Genomic DNA, 10,077 nt, shown 5'->3' with positions numbered 1-10,077 from the left:
GCAACGTCCAGTGGTGTTTTTCCAGGGCCTAACAAAGGTTTTTCTGGCTGCTGGAGAACTGGTCTGTGTTCGTTAGCAAAAATCTTTGATAAGTCCGAGTCAGCTATTACAGTCACATCTGCTCCAGTATCCAGTTTGAAAGTGATTTTTGCATCTTTCACTTGTATGATGGCTGTCCACGCCTGGCCGTCACTGGAAACTGAGCCTAGGAAGAAACCTTGCTCCTCTTCCTCCTCAATACTTTGCACTGTCTTGCTTTGTCTGCAGACTCGCTGGTAGTGACCTTTTTTTCCACATAAATGACATTTTGCATCATTTGCTGGGCACTCAGGTTTCGGATGTGGAGAGCCTCTGCACTTGTAGCATTTATTACTTTGTCTCTTGCTATATTGCTGTTGTGTTTTGACAGTTTTATTTTTGAACATGTTGAACTTTGTTTTGTCGTGCTTTTGTATCACTCTGTCAACTGTTTTCGCATTTACTTGTATTACATTTGTTTCACTTCTCAAAGCTGACTGTTGCTTTTTGATTTCTTCTGACTGCCTGGCCATATTTATAGCTTTATCCAAGTCCAAGTCTTTTTCCATCTGCATGCGCTCAGACAGCCTCGTGTCGGCCAAGCCCACTACTATTCTGTCTTTTATCAGCTCATCGTGGAGCGGTCCGTAGTTACAGTGCTCTGCTAATGCATGCAAGGCAGTCACGAATGCATCAACAGTCTCATTCGGCTCTTGTTTGCGCATATTAAAACGTGTGCGCTCATAAACAACATTTTTCCTGACAATGAAAAAGTTGTGGAAGCTATCTCTCACTTTAGCATAGTCCCATTGGTCTACATCATTTAACTTTAGTCCTCTCAGGACGTCATCCGCTTCGTCTCCCATACATTATATGAGAGTGTTCACTTGTGTTCTGGGGGCCTCTGGATGTCTGGAGTTTTGATCTCCTCCATACCTGCTTCATGCCCTGGAGGACGGGGCTGTGCCCCCCCCCCCCCCACCCTCTAGCAGATCATTACATGAAGGAACCTTTTAAAAAAAAACAAGCGCGTCCATGCTCACAGGTGTACACACGGTTGATCAAACCCACAAACTACACCCTTTTTGGCTCCTACCTCAAAGCACACTGTGTTCTGTTGATCTTATGTGCTGCACAATAATGTTTAATATTTAGTATTTACTGTCATATTCCCATATATCATTGTGATGCTGTTTATTCTATTACTCTTGTTCTCTTCTGCTTGTTTTCTTTTTTCTTTCTCAGCAGGTGATCCAGGTGATCGATATATGCATTTTTTATTTCTTTTTTTCTTCTTCTGCTCATTCTGTTGGTTTTTGTTTTTTGCCCTTCTCCCCCGTCCCTCTTCTCAGCTGTTTCTCTTTCCCTCTTTCTTTCTCCCCTTCTTTCCCCCAGTCAAGTCTGTCCCGTATTCAGTAAGTGAAAATAAAATAAACAATAAAAGGTGAATCAAATGGACCATTACGGCAAGGCTGGGATGGTCAATTTGGTAAAGTAAATCCGTTGGGCATCTTTCTTTGCCTTTAGACAATAATTCTGATGGCAAAAGAGCCAAACGGGACAGGCAAAAAAAAGAAAAAAAAATTTGGAACATCGGAAATTACAAGCATTACACGTCGGCGAGAAGATTGTTGTAAGTGAGTTTCTCCGCATTGAAATGGGCTCTGGAGGAAACACTTATGGGGACAATTAGAAATGAGAGTCCCTGCCTAAAAAAGGATTCAGCGAGGTAATCCGATCTCAAGTTCTTGTTTTTCTTTTGAGATGACGTCATCTTGCTGAGGGCGGAAATCTAAATGCGGCGATGGTTTCCACTATCAGCAAAGAAAAGAATGAATGAATGAATGAATGGATGAAAGACTGGAAATAAAAACAAAGGGACTGACTGGTAAAGGATGACAAGACTTGACTACGACTCAAGGTTAACCTCCACCTAGATAGAACAAGAGGGTGGATGAATTTATGTGTGTTTCTTTTTACAGGAGTAGAAGGATGACAAAATATTCGAGGATGAGTGAACTTTTAATTGCCATTTTTGTGTCGTGTGTTGCTTACAGAGGTAACTGCGCAGCGTTAACATTTATATTTTCTTCTCTACAGCGTTACAGTTCTTAATGTTTTCTTCTGACAGGAAATCGTTTTATAGCACCTCTGGAATGTGGATAGCTGACTGCGGTCAGTGTGCTGCTAATGTTTGCTTTGCTTTGGTAAGAATGGGGGCAGTAGAAAACCGATAAGTGACATGAAAACAAAGAATAATAATAAAACAAGTAATAATAATAAATAACAAATTTGGGGACAGTTTAATGTAGAGCTCACTAACTGGCCATTAGGGGGCTCTGAGTGATAAAACTAGTGGAGTAACATTGCCCGAGTGTGAATAGAACAAATTGTGGCAATAATAGTGATTTAATGATCGGAGAAAACCTGAACATGATACTTGTCTGTTGTGCTGAATCTTTTATTACTCTTATGATTTACAGGTGGTTGTAAATAAGCTGTTTGATTTAACAGATTTGCTTTTTAGGTGAATTGGGAGTTAAAGGAGCTTAACATGTAACTGCTGACTAATGTTTTTACACAGGGTTACAGGTTGGCGGGAGAGTGTTTTAGAGAGGATGTGTAATGTTCTTGTGCAGTTTGCAGTAGGGAGATTGCAAATACAACTAGAACTGTTAATTGAGACTAATCAAAACTAACCTGAAACTGAGGAGGTTTTAGATAAGGAGGAATTAAAACGGATGAAATGCATTTGATCTTTAATTGCAGGTTGTTGCTCATTATAGAATTGTGCTCATGTTCATAAAGGCAAAAAGCTATATAAGGGGTCTATGATTTCGTTTGTGTTTTAATAATTTAGGTATGGCAAAATTAAAGGTTTCTAGACAATTTAGAGAACCAGTGAGAAGCATAATTAGATGATCAGAAACTGAGTACTACATTTAAATGGAAGTTAGAATTAAGAATGCCCAATTTGGTTTGATGTCTGTTGTTCACTTTTATACACACACACTGCAAATGTGCTTATAAGGAGCTGGCACTTAGTCTCTCAAGGTCAAAAGCTTCATCCGACAACGGATCGGATTGATATATTGGAGGTATTGACTTCAAGTGCAGAGGGTTAAATGCATGCACGCTTACACACATAGGCATAGCATAGGATTGGAATACATAAAGTCAACAACATTAGGTTAGGAGAGCCAGCGAGGGAGATGGGTTGGCTTCTGTCTCTTGCAGAGAAAGGAGTAGACACCAGAACAATGAGGTCTCGAGGAGTGCGTGGATGAGACGTGAGCGGAAATGGCACCGAGAGCTGTGCTACTGAGCTTCCAGGGGATGGAGAGGAGTAACCTGCTCTGCCTCAAACCTTCAGCAGCACTGGAACGTGAAAACCGGAAGGATGGAGGGAGCGTGCCAAGCTCCGGAAGTAATAGTTCTGCTTCCAGTGGTCTCAAGGTGAATGAGCAGAGAGGGGAGCTCAGGGAAAGGCGCATTCTAAGTCACAACACGGATGGTAGAACAGAGGCAGAATAATCCTCTGCAACGTGGCTGGCTCACTCAGTAGTCCACCTTGGGGGTCGAAGAAAGAAGAATCCGAGGGCGTTTCTTCACTCCAAGAGGAGGTGGCAAGGAGGCCTGAAGCGTGACAGGCTGAAACTCGAGTCTGAAGCTAAAAGGACAGCTGGGTTGTGGGGAAAATTGGAAAACAACGGAGGTGTTGGGGTTGATAAGTGTTATAACGTGTTTGTTTGTTAGATTGGACTCGCGAGCGAGCCCAAAGAGGAGGAGATGTTGAGGAAAACCTGTTATTTTACTGTTACTTGGTTATCATTTACATGCACTGTCACTATTTCATCATTACTTCATTAGTCTGCATCACTTATCATCAGGTTATCATGTATCATTTATCATTTATTTCAGAACACGCAGGATAAAACCCATTTTAGAAGTAATACTCTATTATGTGGCGAAAAGCACCAGTTTAGCTGTATCTCCAGGCAGGCCGCAGTAAAGTCATATGAGGACACGGTGAACTTTTTAGCCTGGACCTACACTCACAAAACTGCACACTCTGTATACACAAATTGGGTAGGTTCCCAGAAAGCATGAGTGGAAACATCTGGAACATGTTGTTGTTCTTAGCCATAGAAGGACATAGAAGGAGATAGGGGAATGCTTCTGAATTCTTCTGACGTCATAATGACTATAAAGCTTTCTGTCTTTGTGCAAACGAGGAAGAAGTCCGGCTCTTCCCACACTGTAATGTGTGTTTTAATAAAATGATCTGTGCTGACCCAAACTATATACCAGTCGTGGTCTCTTCCTCAAAATCCGAACCATGACACCAAGAAACCCACCATCACAGGACTGAATGACTACAGACCTGTCGCCTTGACGTCTGTGGTCATGAAATCCTTCGAACGACTGGTGTTAGCCCATCTGAAAGACATTACAGGCCACCAGCTGGACCCTCTGCAGTTTGCCTACCGGGCAAACGGGTCGGTGGATGATGCAGTGAACATGGGGCTGCATTACATCCTGCAACACCTTGACCACCCGGGAACTTATGCCAGGGTCCTGTTTGTGGACTTTAGGTCGGCTCCGCGGGGGTTTAAGTGTTAACACCATTGTGCCTGAACTTCTTTCCTCCAAACTCTCCCAGCTCAGCGTGTCACCAGCTACCTGTCAGTGGATCACCAGCTTCCTGACAGACAGAAAGCAACAAGTGAGGCTGGGGGAGATCACCTCTGAACCCCGGTCCCTCAGTATTGGTGCCCCTCAAGGATGTGTCCTCTCACCACTACTGTTCTCCCTCTACACTAACGACTGCACCTCCAAGAACTCGGCTGTCAAACTCCTAAAGTTTGCAGATGACACCACTGTCATTGGCCTCATTCAAGATGGTGATGAGTCTGCATACCGGCAGGAAGTTGTGCGGCTGGTACTCTGGTGCAGTCAGCACAATCTGGAGCTGAACACTCTTAAAACTGTAGAGATGACAGTGGACTTCAGGAGACATCCCTCAACTCTGCTCCCCCTCACCATATCAGACAATCCTGTGTCAACTGTGAAGACCTTCAAGTTCCTGGGTACAACCATCTCCCAGGACCTGAAGTGGGAGACCAATATCAACTCCATCCTCAAAAAGACCCAGCAGAGGATGTACTTCCTGAGACAACTGGGGAAGTACAGTCTTCCACAGGAGCTGCTGATCCAGTTCTACACTGCGGTCATTGAGTCTGTCCTGTGCTGCTCCATCACAGTCTGGTATGGAGCAGCCACTAAACAGGACAGGAGCAGACTGCAGCGGACTGTACGGGCAGCAGAAAGGATCATCGGCGCCCCTGCCCTCCATCCAGGATCTGTACCTCTCAAGAACCAGGAAACGGGCAGGGAAAATCATCACAGACCCCTCACACCCTGCACACAGACTTTTTGATCTGCTGCCCTCTGGCAGACGGTACAGAAGCCTGCAGACCAGGACCACCCGACACAGGAACAGTTTCTTTCCCCTCGCCATCTCCCTTCTTAACAGTTGACCTGTCACACTGCTCCCACTGCCAGACTGCAGCTGCACCTTATGTACATTATGTAGTATTCATTCCACCTCATTCATCTCTGTATTTTATGTATATAAGTTTAGATTCGTTATTTATAGTTGGTTTACACAGCTTTGTGTATGTATGTGTAATGCGTATATATAGACACGTGTGTGTGTGTGTGTGTGTGTGTGTGTGTGTGTGTGTGTGTGTGTGTGTGTGTGTGTGTGTGTGTGTGTGATTTACATTGCTGTGCTTGAGAGCCACCATCTACCGGAACCAAATTCCCTGTATGTGTCTGCACATATACTTGGCCAATAAGCACGATTCTGATTCTGATTCTGATTTACCAGAAGAGAGACGGACTCGCGACAGATCAGCTGATCATTGATCAGTTTCATGATTGAAGTAGCAACAGGAGAGAGAGAGAGAGAGAGGCAGTCCGTCCATATATCGGTTGTTAAGCTTAACGCTGGAATGCTTTACAAACATTATGAACTTACACACTTGCTTTACTTCTCTCTGGGGTAACTTCCTCGGAGATGAAATGCCAGGTTGCTAGCGAGGCTCAAAATGCTCAACCAGACCGCCGACAGGTCTGGCACGCCACAGCAGCTCTATCCGATATCAGATCCAGTAATTTAGGTCAGTATCGGACCGATACCGATACGTATTATCGGATCGGTCCATCTCTAGTAAATAGTGCACATTCATACAGTGCAGACCAGCAGCGGCACTGCTCACATATTTTGTGCTTTAAGAACAAACCAAACCCAGCGAGTGATGTCACAGTGATTGTGTCCATCTTTCATATACAGTCTGTGGATATATCCTGGTTTTAATGCCTCTGACAGCTTGTCATGAAATACAATGTGATTAACGTGGTTTTGTTTTAGAGGACTGAGGGACCTCCAGGGTCAAGAGGGTTGCTTTTTATTTTTGTGAAGAGTCACACAGTGTGCTCGGGTGCTTGAAAATCTTTTCATCTTCACCAAAGCCCTCTGTTGGTTTGAGCTCAGTCTAAATGTGTTTGTGGTTTTCTGTTTGAACCCTGAAAGAAAAATTCAACTTCCTATTGCCGAGCTAATTTGCTTCATAATGACTCTGCCGGGTCATTATGAAGAAAATTTCAACAGGATCTCAACAGTGGAAACAGGATCAAACAATCAAATGTGTCTGTGCAAACGAGCTGAAAGCACACCAAAGGATCCCAGACCGGCCCCGTCTCTCAAAGTGATCGACACGAAAGCTCGTCAAGTTTCATTTGAGGTAAAATTCATGTATACTAATCAAAGTTATACATGAGTAACGACATTATTAATAATGATTAATAATAATAATTCTAATGCCAACATGATGACTGTTCATAGCTCCTGCTTTGAAATACTGAACTTAAACATTGACCTGATGAAAGATCACAATTCACAGTGGCCCACTGTCAGAATCATTCTGAATATAAACTCATCGAGTTAATCTGAACCTTTCTCAAATGTGCTGTGAATAAATGCTGCTGCAAGCCACTGTGGGAAAGCTGTGTTATTATCATGGAAACATCTGTGACACATTCACAGAGGATGAGGACACAAAGGGACGACACGCAGAGGCTGTGTTAAAGTCAAAAATCCAAATCTTTAGTCCTAAACAGGCAGTGGTTACAAACAGGAAGACGAGCAGTCCATTAAACAGTCTACAGGGTCAAACATACAGAGAATTCAAACAGCTATTAAAAACAAATAACTGGACACTGAAAAACTTCAGTGATGTGTGAGGCACCAAAGGGAAGCAGCTGAGTATATTCAATGAATTCTCTTCAAATACAAAGACAGAAACTCCTACAGGCAGCATGCAAACTGAGCAGGATACACAAAGATCAGAGATTACAAAAGAAATCAGAAAAGGATTTCAAACTTACTGAGAGCAAGGCCTCTGTTACAAATCTGTCTAATAGAAAAACATGCTGTACAGATACAATACGCTCAGTGTTCATGGTCATTTACAAACTGGCTCTACCTGAACCACTTCAATATTTTATGAAGTCACTGAGTCGACCATTTCTACAGTTTGTTTCCTTCATTGCAGTTAGAGTGCGGCTGGTAAGGATGAAAACACACACAGAGCACAAATTGTCTTTGTTAGTAACAAACGTCAGCAAAGAAAAGACAAAACACACAAACACTCTCATGATATTCATGAATCATTAGAAAGCATCCAAACATTCTGCTCGTGGACTTTTACAGTCTTATTTGCACTCGCTCATCTTCATAATCATCCTGATCAATACATGACAGGGGAGGCTTTGAGGTAGGCGGGGCTCTCTGCTGATGTCAGCATGAAAGGCAGGACCAGCGTCTGCCACATGTTGGTGAAACATCACAGTACACTGGCGTGGTTTCCTTTCCAGATGTTGGATGTTTGACACTTCAACGTTGAGGCCAACAAGAAGACACAGTTGTGGGTCGGGTTGCTGCAGGGTTTCTAACTGAGCAAAAGCAGAAGCACACAGACCAACAGGGATCAGATGCTGAGTGTTAGAGGAACATCTGTGCTGATCACTGAATGCTGCTGTGGTCTCTTGTTGAAGTTGGCTGCTGGGACAGTCTAATAGTGATATCCTGCCCATCGGAGGAACACTTTTAAAAACACATGCAATACTTTGTTTGTATTACAGTCACAGTTTATGTTATTTTTGTCCTTTAAAAGTGTTGCTGTACTATAAAGTCCTATAATTTGAGGCTAAAATGGCTCAGAGAGTCTCTCTCTCAGAGGATCTCCTTTAAAGTGGAGACGGTTTTATCCGCTGATCCACGTCACTTTACCTGGATGTTTTCTTTGAAGCTGGATGAAGACTCCTCTCCCTCACTCCTGCTGCAGCTGTGTGGTCCAGTTGGCCTCTGAGGTCACAGTCAACATCTGTAGCAGAAGAGGGGAAATAAAAGTCCAGGTTACCAAAACTGGGAGCTTTTCCAAAATAGAGCGTAACTGGACTTTTTCAGCCTTACAGGCAGATAGTCGTCTGAAGCTGAAGCTTTTTCTTTTTAGCTTTTTCCAATCTCTGCTCTCGGCTTTCTTTGAGAACATGTCTGCTTTCTTGGCATGGGTCTGTCTGCTGTTGGTGAAGAGACTAAATCCACATACTCGCTACTAAGATCTCCTCAAGTAGTCTCAACCAGATTACAGTTTAAGAGTAAATGTCTCCTGAGAGTTTCACCTTGGGGAGATGCTGTCTTGCTAACATGCAATCATGAGCATTAATCTATGAGGTGAAAAAGTAATTTTAAAAGCTCCAGCCACAAGTTTTATTTCATCTGTGTTTTGGTCAGAGTCCCATCAGACCTCCAGAATGGTGTCAGAGTGTTTTCTATCCACGTGATGAGCACAGGCCTCAGGTCCAGACCTCCACGGGCACCATACAGTGGGGCAAAAAAGTATTTAGTCAGCCACCGATTGTGCAAGTTCCCCCACTTAAAATGATGACAGAGGTCAGTAATTTGCACCAGAGGTACACTTCAACTGTGAGAGACAGAATGTGAAAAAAAAATCCATGAATTCACATGGTAGGATTTGTAAAGAATTTATTCGTAAATCAGGGTGGAAAATAAGTATTTGGTCACCTCAAACAAGGAAAATCTCTGGCTCTCACAGACCTGTAACGTCTTCTGTAAGAAGCTTTTCTGTCCCCCACTCGTTACCTGTATGAATGGCACCTGTTTGAACTCATCATCTGTATAAAAGACACCTGTCCACAGCCTCAAACAGTCAGACTCCAAACTCCGCCATGGCCAAGACCAAAGAGCTTTCGAGGGACACCAGGAAAAGTATTGTAGACCTGCACCAGACTGGGAAGAGTGAATCTACAATAGGCAAGCAGCTTGGTGTGAAAAAATCAACTGTGGGAGCAATCATCAGAAAATGGAAGACATACAAGACCACTGATAATCCCCCTCGATCTGGGGCTCCACGCAAGATCTCATCCCGTGGGGTCAAAATGATCATGAGAACGGTGAGCAAAGATCCCAGAACCACACGGGGGGACCTGGTGAATGACCTGCAGAGAGCTGGGACCAAAGTAACAAAGGTCACCATCAGTAACACATTACAACGGCAGGGAATCAAATCCCGCAGTGCCAGACGTGTTCCGCTGCTGAAGCCAGTGCATGTCCAGGCCCGTCTGAAGTTTGCCAGAGAGCACATGGATGATACAGCAGAGGATTGGGAGAATGTCATGTGGTCAGATGAAACCAAAGTAGAACTTTTTGGTATAAACTCAACTCGTCGTGTTTGGAGGAAGAAGAATACTGAGTTGCATCCCAAGAACACCATACCTACTGTGAAGCATGGGGGTGGAAACATCATGCTATGGGGCTGTTTTTCTGCCAAGGGGACAGGACGACTGATCCATGTTAAGGACAGAATGAATGGGGCCATGTATCGTGAGATTTTGAGCCAAAACCTCCTTCTATCAGTGAGAACTTTGAAGATGAAACGAGGCTGGGTCTTCCAACATGACAATGGTCCAACG

At 43.7% G+C, this 10,077-nt stretch overlaps 2 long non-coding RNA genes across 3 annotated transcripts; one reads left to right on the top strand and one right to left on the bottom strand.

The window, feature by feature from the left end:
• The first annotated feature begins 1,573 nt into the window (after positions 1-1,573).
• LOC120743240 lies at positions 1,574-4,323 on the top strand. Its single transcript, XR_005698118.1, has 2 exons — positions 1,574-3,364; positions 3,418-4,323. It is a non-coding gene; the product is annotated as an uncharacterized LOC120743240 (long non-coding RNA).
• A 2,844-nt stretch (positions 4,324-7,167) lies between these two features.
• Positions 7,168-8,989, bottom strand: LOC120743242. 2 transcript variants are annotated; one of them, XR_005698121.1, is made up of 3 exons: positions 8,558-8,989; positions 8,375-8,468; positions 7,168-8,037 (listed from the first exon to the last, which is right to left on the bottom strand). It is a non-coding gene; the product is annotated as an uncharacterized LOC120743242 (long non-coding RNA). The 2 variants fall into 2 exon arrangements; XR_005698120.1 differs by lacking the exon at positions 8,558-8,989 and having other exon boundaries at positions 8,375-8,551.
• Positions 8,990-10,077: the final 1,088 nt, after the last annotated feature.

This window comes from Simochromis diagramma, unplaced genomic scaffold (genome assembly GCF_900408965.1).
Source record: "Simochromis diagramma unplaced genomic scaffold, fSimDia1.1 OVJJ01000053.1, whole genome shotgun sequence".
In the NCBI taxonomy this organism is placed as follows: Eukaryota; Metazoa; Chordata; class Actinopteri; order Cichliformes; family Cichlidae; genus Simochromis; species Simochromis diagramma.
Note: the sequence above shows the minus strand (reverse complement) of the source record. Positions and strands in the feature narration are given on the sequence as shown.